The sequence below is a fragment of the Rattus rattus genome, chromosome 4 (genome assembly GCF_011064425.1).
Source record: "Rattus rattus isolate New Zealand chromosome 4, Rrattus_CSIRO_v1, whole genome shotgun sequence".
Taxonomy (NCBI): Eukaryota; Metazoa; Chordata; class Mammalia; order Rodentia; family Muridae; genus Rattus; species Rattus rattus.
The window spans coordinates 24,198,514-24,212,934 of record NC_046157.1 but is presented as its reverse complement, the minus strand read 5'-3'; the positions used below and the strand labels follow the sequence as shown (position 1 = coordinate 24,212,934).

The following is a 14,421-nucleotide window of genomic DNA, read 5'->3' as shown; positions in this document are numbered from 1 at the left end:
GATAACCAGCACTGCACACGCCAGGTGAGGTAGTGCACACCTATAGTCTCCTCACTTGGAGGTTAGGATAGAGGATCGGAAGGTCAGGGCCATCCTCAACTACACACCAAGTTCACGGCCAGCACGTGACACGGAAGTCCATGTCTCAATGTGTGGGGGTGGGGCATAGGGTTGGGGGAGGGGTAGTGGATGAAGTCCAAAGTGAATGTGTGCAAAGCAGATGAAGTTCATAATGAATGTGTTATTGAAATAAGCACAGTCACGCTGAAGAAAAAAATTCCTCAGACTCATGAAAGTGACAAAGCCCTCCACTGGCTCAGAGGCATGGCCAAGCCTTCCTCTGATCCAACCATGGTTATTTACATAATAACTAACCATTGCATACAAATATCATCAGCCACAACTCTCTCCTTCAGGATAACAACTGCCAAAGACTGGGGTTAGCCAGAGATCTCCTAACATGCCTCCTTATTCATTTGTAAACAATAACCCGGCCTCCTTGGTTCAGATGTACAAAGTAAACACACTGAGTTTCCTGGTTATGAAACTGAGGCATCTGCATCTGAACAAGAACACCCCACACAATCGTGTCTTTGCTGTACATGTGTCTGTGTCTGTGTGTCTATTCTTTCTCCATTCCCTCGTCACCCCTGTCAGATCAATCCCAAAGCAATGCTCAGTGCTGTACAATTAGAGGGGTGTGTGTGTGTGCGTGTGTGTGTGTGTGTAAGAGAGAGAGAGAGAGAGAGAGAGAGAGAGAGAGAGAGAGAGAGAGAGAGATCAATGCAATTGGTTTTATTTAATTTTTAAGATTTATTTTATGTTTGTGTGTGGAAGAGGGAATATACACATCTGGTTTCTAACAAGTTCATTCTATTCTTTGGGGGGGGCATTTTTTTCTTTTAGTGGATATTTTTTAACTTACATCTCAAGTGTTACCCCTTTCCCCAGTTTCCCCTCCAGAAACCCGCCATCTCCTCCTGCTTCTATGAGGGTACTCCCCCACTCATACACCCTCTCCCTCCCACCTCCCCGCTCTGACATTCCCCTACACTGGGACTAACCTTGACTGAGCCAAGTGCCTCTCCTTCCACTGATGCCCTACAAGGCCATCCTCTACTACATATGCTCCTGGAGCCATAGGTCCATCCCTGTGTACTCTTGGGATGGTGATTTAGTCCCTGGAAGCTCTGCGGGGTCTGCTTGGTTGATATTGTTGTTCTTCTTAAGGGATTGCAAACCCCTTCAGCTCCTTTCTCTTCAGAGTCCTTTCTCTTGGGGACGCTGTATTAAATACAATGGTTGGCTATGAGCATCCGCTCTATATTTCTCAGGCTCTGGCAGAGCCTCTCAGGAGACAGCCATATCAGCATGTACTTCTGGCATCCACAATAGTGTCTGGATTTGGTAGCTGTATATGGAATGGATCCCCAGGTAGGGCAGTCTCTGGATGGCCTCTCCTCAGTCTCTGCTCCACACTTTGTCTCCATATTTCATCCTGTGAGCATTTTTGTTCCCCCTTCTAAGAAGAACTAAAGCATCCACACTTTAGCCATACTTCTTGTAGAGTTTCATGTGGTCTGTGGATTGTATCTTGGGTAATCCGAGCATTTGGGCTAATATCCACTTATCAGTGAGTGCATACCATGCGTATGTTTTTGTTATTGGGTTACCTCACTCAGGATGATATTTTCTAGTTCCATCTATTTGTCTATGAATTTCATGAAGTTGTTTTTAATAGCTGAGTAGTACTCCATTGTGTAAATGTACCACATTTTCTGTATCCATTCCTCTATTAAGGGACATCTGGGTCCTTTCCAGCTTCTGGCTATTATAAATAAGGCTGCTATGAACATAGTGGAGCATGTGTTCTTGTTCTGTGTTGGAGCATCTTTTGGGTATATGCCCAGGAGTGGTATAGCTGGGTCCTCAGGTAGTACTATGTCCAATTTTCTGAGGAACCTCCAGACTGATTTCCAAACTGGTTGTACCAGTTTGCAATCCCACCAACAATGGCAGAGTGTTCTTCTTTCTCTACATCATCACCAGCATCTGTTGTCACCTGAGTTTTTGATCTTAGCCATTCTCACTGGTGTGAGATAGAATCTCAGAGTCGTTTTGATTTGCATTTCCCTGATGACTAAGGATATTGAACATTTCTGTTGGTGCTTCTCAACCATTCAATGTTCCTCAGTTGAAAATTCTTTGTTTAGCTCTGTACCCCCATTTTATAACAGGGTTATTTGGCTCTCTGGAGTCTAACTTCTTGAGTTCTTTGTATATATTGGATATTTGCCCTCTATTGGATGTAGGACTCGTAAGGATCTTTTCCAAACCTGTTGGTTGCCATTTTGTCCTAATGACAGTGTCTCTTGCCTTACAGGGGGAAAAAGTGCAATAGTTTTAAAATTCTAAGGAACAGTTCTTGAATGGAAGAGGGAAAGGCTCATGAAACTCCACCCTGACCTGAACTGAAGAGCTATTGACAGATGATGACTTCTAAGAAGGCAGATTCGGTCTTTGTTACAGATATAACCCCTGGTGGATCAACTGAGCCCTAGTGGAGGATGGGAGGGCTAATGCCCAGGAGCATATGGATAACACAAGAAAGACTCTCTGTTTTATTAAGAAAGAGACCAAACTGGAAAGAGGAAGGTTAGGGGAGTGGTGTATCTAGGAGAAGTTAAAGAGACAACTGGGGATCGATGCAATTAAAGTATATTGTGTGCATTTCAAAACTCATAGAGAATAAAATATTTTATTAAAATGGGATGAAAGAGGAACAATTACTCATTGAGAATGAAGGCTAGGAATTGAAAGTAGAAGAGAGGTAATGGGAAGAAGGAAACAACTAGCAGGAAGTTGAAAGGACAGGAGAGGGCAATGGGAAAGATTATCCTGAAAACACATGATATTCTTGAATTAGCATATAATTATGAAGTCGTTACTTTGTACAATAAATATATGCTGATGTAAACGTTTAAAACAGAACAGCTATTGCACATATATTGTGGGTACTATGTACATTTTACTCTTCTCTGAGTATATGATGTGTTAGTTAGGGCTTCTGTTGCTGATAAAAAACACTATAACGAAAGCTACTTAGGAATGAAAAAGTTTATTTCAGCTTATATTCTGTAATCCATTATCGAGGGACTAAAGGCAAGAACCAAGAGGCAGGCGCTGATGCAGAAGCCAGGAAGCAATGTTGCGTATTTGGCTGCTCTTCATGACGTGATCAGCCTGCTTTCTCATAACACCCAAGAACACCAGCCCCCAGTGGAACTACTCAGTGGACTGGGCCCACCCACATCAATCACTAATTCAGATAATGTTCAATGGAGTTTCCTACAAGCTTGTCGCATGGGAGCATTTTCTCAGTTAAGAATCCCTCTTCTCAGATGTGTCCAGGTCTGAGTCACATTGACAAAAAATCAAGCAACAGTCATGGAATAAATGAAGCTACCCAGGCATAACAGTCCAGCATTAGAACAAACTTAGTGTCATCTTGAAGTCTCCTTGAAGCTAGAGGCTTTGCTGGTGGCCTACGGATTAATAGAAGGATGCTGTCAGTCTCAAGGTCAAAAACATGTCACAAACCTGCTTAAAGTAGTAGGTTCTCAATGCGTTGGCACTGTATCTGATCATATTTTTTTCAGCGATTCTATCTCTGTTTCCAATTTATAGTGGTGACATAACAAGGAGAGAGTGGGCAAAGAATCCGGTGTGTTACAAGAGTCACATTTGAGAATGCTAATATTCACCTCAAGGTGCATTCCTCCTTGGTAAACACACAGTCTGTTTGCATTTAATTCTTCCACACAAGCCCCACAAGAAAGTTAGCCAAATTGATAATCGATTCACGTGATCTTTGCTCACTCAGTTATTAAAACACACCAAACAGTTAATTCTCTTCTCTGTTGGGAACTCTCACTGGTTGGATGAAGCCTGAATACTAAGTAGCCACTTAAGGTTCCAGGAATACAACACTATTCGGTATTACTGTCTAAAACCATTTAAAATGAGTCTCGGGAGTTAGAGATCTCCCTGTTACTTCACTGACTTTGCTTTGGTGAATGCACTGGGTTTTTTCGTTTGTTTGTTTTGTTTTGTTTGGATGATTTGGTGAATCCTCGTTGATGAGGAGCAACAGGTGCTAGCAAGGGTCTAAGAAGGACCTTCTGGTTGAGCCAGTGGACCAATCTCCTGCACCTTGTGGCAGATTTTGGGTGGCTTTCATTTCCTCGATTAGGATAAGGAAGCTTTAGGCAGACTAGACAAGGATCCCCTACACATACACACATAGAAAGTATTGTGTTAACAGCATTCCTGAGACATGTACGAATGTCTTTCTAACCCAAATAAGGAACAAATGATAGACCAAATGAGGAATACTACTCAGAGTACAACTTGGTGAATCACTGACCTTTATTGCAGTTGCATATAGAACTGTAGGGAAAGAGTTGCTTACAAGAGCAGAATGGTTGACAGCGGCACCACCAAAGCCATCTCCAGCACTGATGGTAGCACATGAAAGCTGGAAAACCCACAGGCTGCTCTGCAGGCTGGAGAGTGTCCTTTCCACATTGTTCAGTTGGCCTAAGTTCTTCCAGGCAACTCTACTGGTCTCTTCCAGGGAGCTGGTCTGGTTTGAGGGTTTTCTGGGCAGATCAGGTTGTCTCTACTCATTCTGGGTGGCCCAGTTGTCTCTTAACTCAGAGTGTTTCTTAGCAGTCCTGTATCTTACACAGGCTTGGGCAAGGTGGGGCCTAATGTAGCTGATCAGTTTCAGAGTCCGACCTAAACCCTTCAAGTTGTTTACTTCCTGAGCTAAGTGTGAGCTTCCTGCTGGATTATGTTTCCACTACTCTTAGCATCCCGGGTCTTGACAAGCTTCTCTCTAAGAGAGAGGCTCCTTGGAGAAAATTGCTAAACAAACATGTGTGTGTGTGTGTGTGTGTGTGTGTGTGAGAGAGAGAGAGAGAGAGAGAGACAGAGAGAGAGAGACAGAGACAGAGACAGAGACAGAGACAGAGACAGACAGACAGACAGTGAGAGAGACAGACAGACAGTGAGAGAGACAGACAGACAGAGACAGACAGACAGAGAGAGACAGAGAGACAGAGAGAGACAGACAGACAGACAGAGAGAGAGAGAGAGACAGACAGACAGACAGACAGACAGAGACAGACAGAGAGAGAGAAAGACAGAGAGAGAGACAGAGACAGAGAGAGAGAGAGAGAGAGAGAGAGAGAGTTTGTGTGTGTACTAGAAGAATCCACTGGCCCTAAAACTTCCCTGAAAGCATGGACTAAATGTCCTATATTTCAGAATAATACAAAACATTAAACTTGTCTCTGACAATAGCAATTTCATTCCAATTATTTCTTCTCACTTATTAGACAGTTATTTATAAAGATCCTGTTTTGTGCCCTATACAGAGATAAGAACTGAAGAACAACAAAAGAGGACCAAACATTGCAATATGGTGGATGATACAGATAGGTATACATTATATACATATATATGTATGTGTGTATACATATATATTCACACTTATATTTACTTAATAATAAAATAATTATATAAATTGTATGAATGGTAATAGTATTTACACAATACCAACAATACATAAATAGTATAACTAAACAGTGAAACATATAAACACAAGGTAAATGTTCAATAAAGACAAGCCTCTAATCTCTAGACGCTATTTAGGGTTTATAATGATGTCATACAATTCTGTGACCAAGAAAACCATCTCAGAGAAGAAAGGGTTTATCTCCTCTTACATTTCCATCTTGCCGTCAGTCAGTAAGGAAAGTCAGGTCAGGGACTCGAGGCAGGACCTTGAGGCAGGAACTGAAGCAGAAACCATGGAGGAATGAGACTGACTTCATGCCTTGCTCAGTTTGCTTTCTTTGTACCATCCAAGATCACCTATCCAGGTGTGACCCACTTAGGCAGGTATGGCACCACCCACAGGGGGCAAGGCCAACCCACATCAATCATTAAGAAAATGTTCTAGAGGCTTGTCTACAAGTCATCCTTACAGAGGCATTTCCTCAGCTGAACTTCCCTTGTCCCAGGTGACTTTAGTTTGTGTCACTCTGACATAAACACTAGGCATGGCCGTCATTAAGAAGTCTTACCCTGTGACTCAACTGCCTGAGGATTTTCTAAGGAGGCATATTGCATACTAGTCCCTGTTTAATATTTCCTCTGGATGTCCTAACACACAATTCCAGGAGTGCAAGCTTATACCAACACAGGAAAAGAAATCACTCTCCAGAGCCTCACAGAGGAAGAAATTGAAGCTAAGATTTTAAAGACAAACTGGAATGCCAAGCGGTGCTTTTTAGGGCATAATATAGAAAAGAACTGCAATTTTCCTGTGGCTTTTCGCGTGGCAGAAATAAGACCAGTATATTCAAGTTAGCATTTAATAAGAAGGTCGAGGGGAGCTGACTTAAAATGCACGGCCACTCTGAGAGCCCAGAAGAGCCGGTGGCTGGGAACATTCAAGGCCAGTTAGCTGAATAAAGGCTCTGATTGCTTCTCACTCATCACGTCCCCCCCACCATCTGCCGAGCCCCTGGCCACAGCCAAAGAATGTGTAACAGACACAATGCAGTCCGTGAATAAACGGATGAATAGATTTCATATCTTCTAATGTTGAGATCAGGTTTTAAGCCTACCTGTATTGTTTCTCATTGAAAACCTGAGACCAAGGGCTGGTTCTCACACTTTCATGCTAGCTCATTCTGCAGTAGTCTCTCTCCTATGGGAAGTGATAACAATGTTTGTAGCCTACTACTAGAACCCTTACTCAACACTGTCTTGTTAGCTTTACCTGGTGTTTCATGGCTTAGGACTCTTGTAGCTCATTTCTGTTGTTCACGGAGGGAAAGCTTAGAGGAGCAGGACTCCAGCTCTCTTCCCCCTGACATCTGTTGAGGCTTGGCCTGTTGCTAGGTAGTGTAATGCTAAATTCTGTATCCCAAGGTCTAGTTGCCTCAAGACCAGGGAATTCTCATTTTTATGAGTCTTTCTTGTGCAGCCCTTGCTTCTTAATTTAAAAACTACTGGTTAAATAAAGATGCCTACAGGCTGCAGCTGAGAAGAAAAGAGATAGTTGAGGTTTTAGTATCCTGGCATCTGGGGCTTTAGTTCTCTGGCTTTGGGTCTGAGGCAGAGACCACGAAGAGAGGGAAGAGAGAGGAAGAAGAAGGCAGATCATGAGCACATAGCCATGACGGTCACCCTGTTGGAGTAGGAGTGGCCCAAGCGGGACATGGCAAGCGATATCTTGGGGTTATTGACAGAGAAGAAGATAAAATGGCCTGGGGGTTGACATCCACCCAGCTCTAATGCTTTAAGGCTTATTATAAATATAAAGATTTTGTGTCTTTTTACTGGGAAACTAAATGACCTAAGGTGAGGTAGAAACCCCCAAACAACATTTACCTCAACGGAGATTCATAATTATTTGAAATAAGAGAATTTCGGAATATTTATATATGATCAAATCAGGCTTGCTGAATATACTACCAGCAGGCTGCTGCTTAGGGGGAGGGGAGTTGTAGGGACTAAAGAGAAAGCTGACCTTTATGAAGAGATGTTGAACACCTCCTGTCCTACGCCAAGGACGCAGTGTCACAGAGCAGGGAGGAGTCATGCCTGACCTTGGAGCTTTCTACTCAGCACCAATTATCATCCTCCTCCATTAGATGTCATTTTCCAGCCAAGTACGAGCTTTTACTCTTCCAAATGAAGGGAAAGATGTTTCCATTTTTAACATACTTTTCATGTGCTGAAAAAGAACATAGAATAAATTACATTTAAAAAAATAAATACTATAAATTTTACAGTGCTTTCCAGTTTCTTTAGTCAACCTGAGATGTATTCCCTAGACCAAAAAAGAGGGTAAGTGAAAGAGAGATAGATGACTGGGTGACCAGTTTGTCGGAGTTTAAATGGGAGAAAGATTTTGAAAAAGAAAAAGGTGGTAGGTCTCGGGGTTCGTAGGTGGGTGACAATACTGATTACTTTTCTCCCGTGGCCCACAGAGTACTTTCCAACACTGAATGCTAACTGGTAGGAGTGAAGCTTCTACTGGCCACCTGTTGGTTTCTCCATGTTCAATGACAAAAGTGGTCTCTTCCACAATGGGGCCTCATTACCAAGTTGTGGAGGGTCACTAACAGCCTTGGCCATAGCCTATGATGTTTTATGGGTCAGTGTGGAATCCTGTTTGAACAGAAGACTCAATAGGGATGTAACACATTCCTGGCACTGGACATCTTGCTTAGCAAAGTTGCCTACTTGGAGCATTGTGTCCCTCATTAGACCTATGGTGACTCCATTTAAATTCCGTGTGTATGTGTGTGTGTGTGTGTGTGTGTGTGTGTGTGTGCCTGCAGTTACTGCTTTGGATTCCATGATGCACTCTAACCTGAAAGCCAAATAAACCCCTTCCTCCCTGAGTTTTTTTGGTCATGGTGTTTTATCATAGCACAGAAAACCAAATTAGAACATTGCTAATTAGTTGCTAGGTGAGTTGAGCAATATATATTTCAATATATATTGAATATACTAAATATATAATTCCATATGTTAAATTTCATATATACATATACATATATATACATATATATACATATATATACATATATATTTATCTCTTTATAATACTTTTTTATTTCCCCTTCTTTAGAAGATCCTCTCCTCCTTCCAGGTCACTTACTATCTACCTAACCTCAGTATTATTCTGTTCAAAACACAAATATCTACAGAAATCTATAAAATCTAATATCCACATGATGATTGTCTTTCGTGGTCAGGGCTAACTCACTAAGGGTGATTATTTCTCACCCCAACCATCTTCATGCAGATTACATAGTTTCATGCCTTGTAATAGCTCAGTAATATTCCATTGTATAGATGCACCACAGTTTCATTATCCACTGCTCAGGTGATGGGCATTAGGCTGTTTCCAATTGCTGGCTACTGTGAATAAAAGAGAAATGAACATGAGTGATCAAGTATGTCTGTATTGAGACATAAAGCCCTTTAACTGCTCTACTATCCCTAGACAGGTGACCCTGGATATATAAGAAAAGTGGGCCAATGTGAGTCTTGAGAAGCCAAGGAGCAAGATTCTTTTATGGTCTCTGCGTCAAACTCCTGGCTGCAGTTCCTGCTCTTGTTTCTACTCTAACCTGAAAGCCAAATAAACCCTTCCTCCCCGAGTTGTTTGGGTTGTGGTGTTTTTTCATAGCAATAGAAAACCAAATTAGAATACCTCTAATAAGTTTCTAAAATGGATTGAGCATTATTTTATAGTTTACTTAAAGCTCGTGTATATTTGTACTGTTGACTTCTTGACCTACCACATTATGGGCATGCTAGACAAGGCTGTTTGCCCTACGTATGTTATACTCACCAAGTCCCTTGTGATCAGTAAGTCATATGAAATGATATATCAAGTAAGTGAAAATTATGAACTATGTAAAGATCATACATACCCAAATTACACACACACACACACACACACACACACACACACACATTAAACTTTATTGTGTTACTTTAAAGAACATAATAAAAAAGACAAAGTCTGGGGAAGAAGAGCTCTGCACTTCCGGCCTGGAAGCAGCTGGCCGCAGACACCAATCTCTCAACCACTGAAGCAGCAGTCACTTACCATCCTCCATGACACTCCCCTCCCTGTGGTACAGCTACCACACTGGCACCAGACATCCATGGCTTTAAGTAGCCTAGAAGTCTCTGTGTATTCTTTTCCCTGCAAATGAATAAAACACCATTAGCCCTTTTCTTCCACAGGTATCTGCATCCCTCTGAGCACAAAGACGTGGAGCCTAAAAGGAGACTATCTGTTTTGGTACAAAACAGAAAAAAAACAAGGAAAAGTGTCAAAGAATGACGTTTCCTGTTCAATGGTGAAGAATGACTGCTTTATAAACCAAAATTAAATGTTTTCCAAGCTTTTATCTTTTTCCCTTGAACCCCTTTCAAGTTAAAAAAAAAACACCTATTCTTTTAAGAACCACCAAATTGATTCTAAGAGAATAATTGCTTAAGCGTGAAGGTACTAGCGTATCCTGGAAACGAGCTGTACTATGGGTGGTTTCTCAATTTTCACCCTTTTAGGGTAATTTCCTGCCACTGTGGGTTTTGTCCCTGCTGGCAGTTCCTGCAGGCTGGTGTCCTGGCTCCAGCACAGCTGCTTTCTAAAGCAGAAGGGAAGGCGATCATTAGCGTCATTCTGGAAGTGGACACAACAATATCACTGTTCCATTAGCCTGCGACCCAGGAAAGGACACAAACCATAGCATGAAGGGCCAGGTCACCCTAAGACCATGCACAGGTCACAAACCCAATGCACTAATTCACATGCAGGCTGATAACATACCATGCAAACCCTCCCAGCCTTGCCCAGTTAAACAACAAAATGCAGCTTGATAAACATGGAAAAACACTATGCTTTTCCCTTCCTTTAACCTTTTTCTTTGGTTTTGGTTTCTGACTTCTGAAGCAGAGCTTTACAAGGTAGACTACACTGGCCCAGAACTTGCTCTGTATTCCTGAGTGAGCTCAGACTGGAAATCCCTGTTGCATCAGCCTCCCAAGGGTTGGGGAATTGCAGGTCTATGCCACCATGCTGTCCTGAATGGTAAAAGTAAATGCCAGTGAGGATCCAGTGAAATTAATAGTTTCATAAAGCAGCCATAGCAGTGTACATTTATAGAAACATTCTAGAAATCCGTGTGACAATATATACGAACAACCATAAATATATTCGTGCTCTTTGACCCAGCGATTCTACTGTTGAAATCTAACAAAATGTAGAAAAGGACATATTAATCACCTTCTTATTTATAAAAATGGAAAGACTGTGAGAAACGCAAATACACACACACACACACACACACACACACACACACACACACAATTGGAAGTAAGGCACATTTCATCATCTAACGAGACAATAGAAAAAGCCAAAATCACCACCCAGCACATAGTAGGTACTCTGTATTGACTAAGGAAAAATAAAAATACTTATGAAATAAAGTAACATTTCATATATGATTATTAATGCTGGCAATAGGGTAAGAGACAAATATATATATATATATATACATATATATGTGTGTGTGTGTGTGTGTGTGTGTGTGTGTGTGTGTGTGTATGAGGCAGGAACAATACACACAGCTTAGGGACTGAAGCATGTTCAGTACAGAAAGCCTGAACCACGGGTACAAAGAACAGAAGTAGTAAGTAGGCTGTTCTGGTTTGCTTCTCTGTAACTGTGATCAAGCAATGTCCAAAGGTGACTTGGTGAGGAAGAAGCTTAGTTAACCTTAGCCTTTTAAGTAATAGTACAACATGTGGTAGAAGTCAGAGCAGGAACCTGGAGGTAGAAAATTAAGCAGAGGCCATGAAAGGCTATTGCTTTATGGCTTACCTCTCATAGCTTTCTCAGGCCTGCTTTCTTATGCAACCCAGGGCCATCTAACCAGGAGTGCTAGCTATTATCTGCCGTGGACTAAACCTTCCCACATCAATGATTAACCAAGAAAATTCCCCAAAGACGTGTTCACAGGCCCATCTAATGGAGGCAATTTCTCAATTGAGGTTTCTTTTTCCCAGTACTCTACTTGGTGACAAAAACTAACCAGCACATGGTTCTTCTCTGGGGCCAAGCAGAAGCCTCCTGGTGAGGTGTCTAGCAGATGCATTTCCAGTTCAGAAGTGGAGATCCTATTGTAGATGCAGACAGAAGTAGGAGTGATGCCATCGGGCCTCACTCATGCAATAGGGGCCTTCTGTTAAGATCCCAAGCCTTGGGAAACACCCAAACTTGATGCTGATACAGCATCAGTAAAGTCCCCACCAAGGAAAAAATATTTCCTTCTAGACGAAAGGATAAAATCTCTGGTCTACTTTTCCTTTCCAGAACGCCTCAGTGGTCTCTCCTTCACAGTGTTTAATTACAACAACAAAGAAATGGAGATCTAACATTCCAGTGGGGCTGAGTCAGGGGCCTGCCTAAGAGACCACATTTCAGGAATGCAAGAATACCCCAAGGAAGATGGGTTCACCCCGAGCCATGGTAAAGATGTAGATGAAGTAGTTGTCTCCTTAATGAAATAATGTACTTTTCCTTCCCAGAATGGCTGTCCTCTCATGCCGTACCTTTTAGAGCCAACAACATGAGAAGTCAGCCTGCTTTTCTGTCCCAGGAACATGTAATACTCACCTTCCCTCTTTCTCTCTTTTTCCTAAGCATGTTTTGGACTTGCTCGCCTGTGTCTGGCTCTCCTCCCACCATGTCTTTGTCTACTCTGTGACTGGCCTACCTCCAAGGCTGGCTTAACTCAAATGGCACAGCCTCTCCTGTCTCCTCTCCATTCTCCTCCTCCAGGCAGCTGCTGATACAGCTTACCTGCCGTGGATGTTTTCTCTTAAATGCTAGTAAAATGGTCCTTGAGTTTCCACTGAGTCCAGTCTTAAATTCTTCTAATAATGAGGTCAAGAACCCAGAAGGAAAGATTCTGACTTCCCCAATATCACCTGGCAACCCAACTGTAAACCAATTCCTTAAATTTTCTGGTAGCAAGATTAAGGAAATGTTCCTAAACTGGGGTGGTAGATGTATTATTTGGGTCTGTTTTGTTTTTCATTAATTCTGGGGTTTTAATAAAGCATTGAACTTCTCGGAGATCTCACATGCATGGGAAGACCCCGCAAATGTCCAGGAAGGGAAGCAAACTGTGGAAGAGGTGGAAATAAAATCTCTATTCAGATTGACTTCATCAATCTGGATCAGACTTGGGCAGTCTGATCTTGGGCAGCTTCTTCTCCACAGGTTTAAACATAGCATAATTGGGTGGGGGAGGGAGTCCCAGTGTTATACCAGCCCTGCTATACTAAGAAGTATAATTACATTGAAGCTCAATTCAGGGTGCAAGTCATTTTTCCAAGAAAGAGGGATTCTACACACAGCCAACCTGTACTAACTTAAAAGACTGAAGAAGGGTGTGACCTGGTGACCTAGGTTATACAGATAGTACAAAGGTTATTTGGGCTAATAGCTACCTCTGTACTGGATGTGGGATGTTGGGGGAGTCTCTGGCTATACGGAAAATGTAGGGTCCTTTAGACTATTAAGTAACTCCAGTCCTGGCTGTGGAAGCCTGGGAAGCCCCTGGCTGTAAGGGTCATTTAGATTACTAGCCACCTCTGGTCCTGGTTGTAGAAGTTTGATATGGCCTGGCCCAACAGATAACAAAGATCACCAGGCTATTAATCACCTCCAATTCCCAGCTTTCTGGGTAGAAGAACAGGTTTTCCTCTTTCCTATTGGAAAGAGAATCTAGCAGGCTTAACATTCTTGGTTTTTCTGGAGATCTGTGGATGCTAACACTTTGTGCTATGATCATAATGGCTTTCCTCATTAGGTTTAATACATATGGCCATCTCTGTTACTTTATAATGTTATTAATAACAATTAATTAGGGGGGTTGGGGATTTAGCTCAGTGGTAGAGCGCTTGCCTAGCGAGCGCAAGGCCCTGGGTTCCGTCCCCAGCTCCGAAAAAAAGAAAAAAGAAAAAAAAAAACAAAACAAAACAATTAATTAGGAACAAGCCTACTGGTGTCTGAATATCAGGTGAGCCAGGGTATTCCATGAGCAGGTGAATGTACCAGTCACCAAGAAGTGAGGACAAAGCTTAGTCTCACACACACACTAAAATATCACTATAGAATCCTGAATTTTGTTTACTAAGTTACAAGTCTACTGTTATTACTACCTCCAGTAATAATAATAATAGTAATAATAACAACTACAGTATGCCCTAGAGTGGAGGGGTGCCTCATTTAATGTAGGTTTCAAAAGAAAGAGGAAGAGGAAAGGAAAGAGGAGGAGAAAAAGGAAGAGGGGAGGTTCTTGCATTAAAAAAAAAAAATAGACCGCAGGCTTTCAAGTACTCCTGAGTCCGATACCAGAAGTTGGAGTGTTCTAAGCCATCTGGTCTTCATAGAAAACCTTATCAAATAACAAAGACAGGACTGGGGAAATGAATTCAGTTGATTAACTACCCATTAAACAAGCTGTATATCTAAGTTCGATTCCCAGCATCCATGTAAAAATCAAGCATGTTGATTCACATCTGCACCCCTATACCTGGGGAAGGAGAGACAGAATTGTGGTGGGCAAAGGGAGAGACTGACAAGCCAGTTTGGCTAGATCAACAAGGTCCAGGCTTTAGTGAGGCCATTTCAAAAAGAAGTAAAGTGGAGAATGATAGAAGCGGACATCCAACATCACCTTCTGGTAACACAAACACATGAGCCTGTTCGCCTATGTACTCCATATACACGACAAAAAGAAAATG

At 42.1% G+C, this 14,421-nt stretch overlaps 1 long non-coding RNA gene across 1 annotated transcript; it reads right to left on the bottom strand.

Annotated features, from left to right (window-relative positions):
- Positions 1 to 7,596: 7,596 nt before the first annotated feature.
- Positions 7,597 to 9,799, bottom strand: LOC116897880. The gene is made up of 3 exons (XR_004387628.1): positions 9,707 to 9,799; positions 8,875 to 9,009; positions 7,597 to 7,813 (listed from the first exon to the last, which is right to left on the bottom strand). It is a non-coding gene; the product is annotated as an uncharacterized LOC116897880 (long non-coding RNA).
- Positions 9,800 to 14,421: the final 4,622 nt, after the last annotated feature.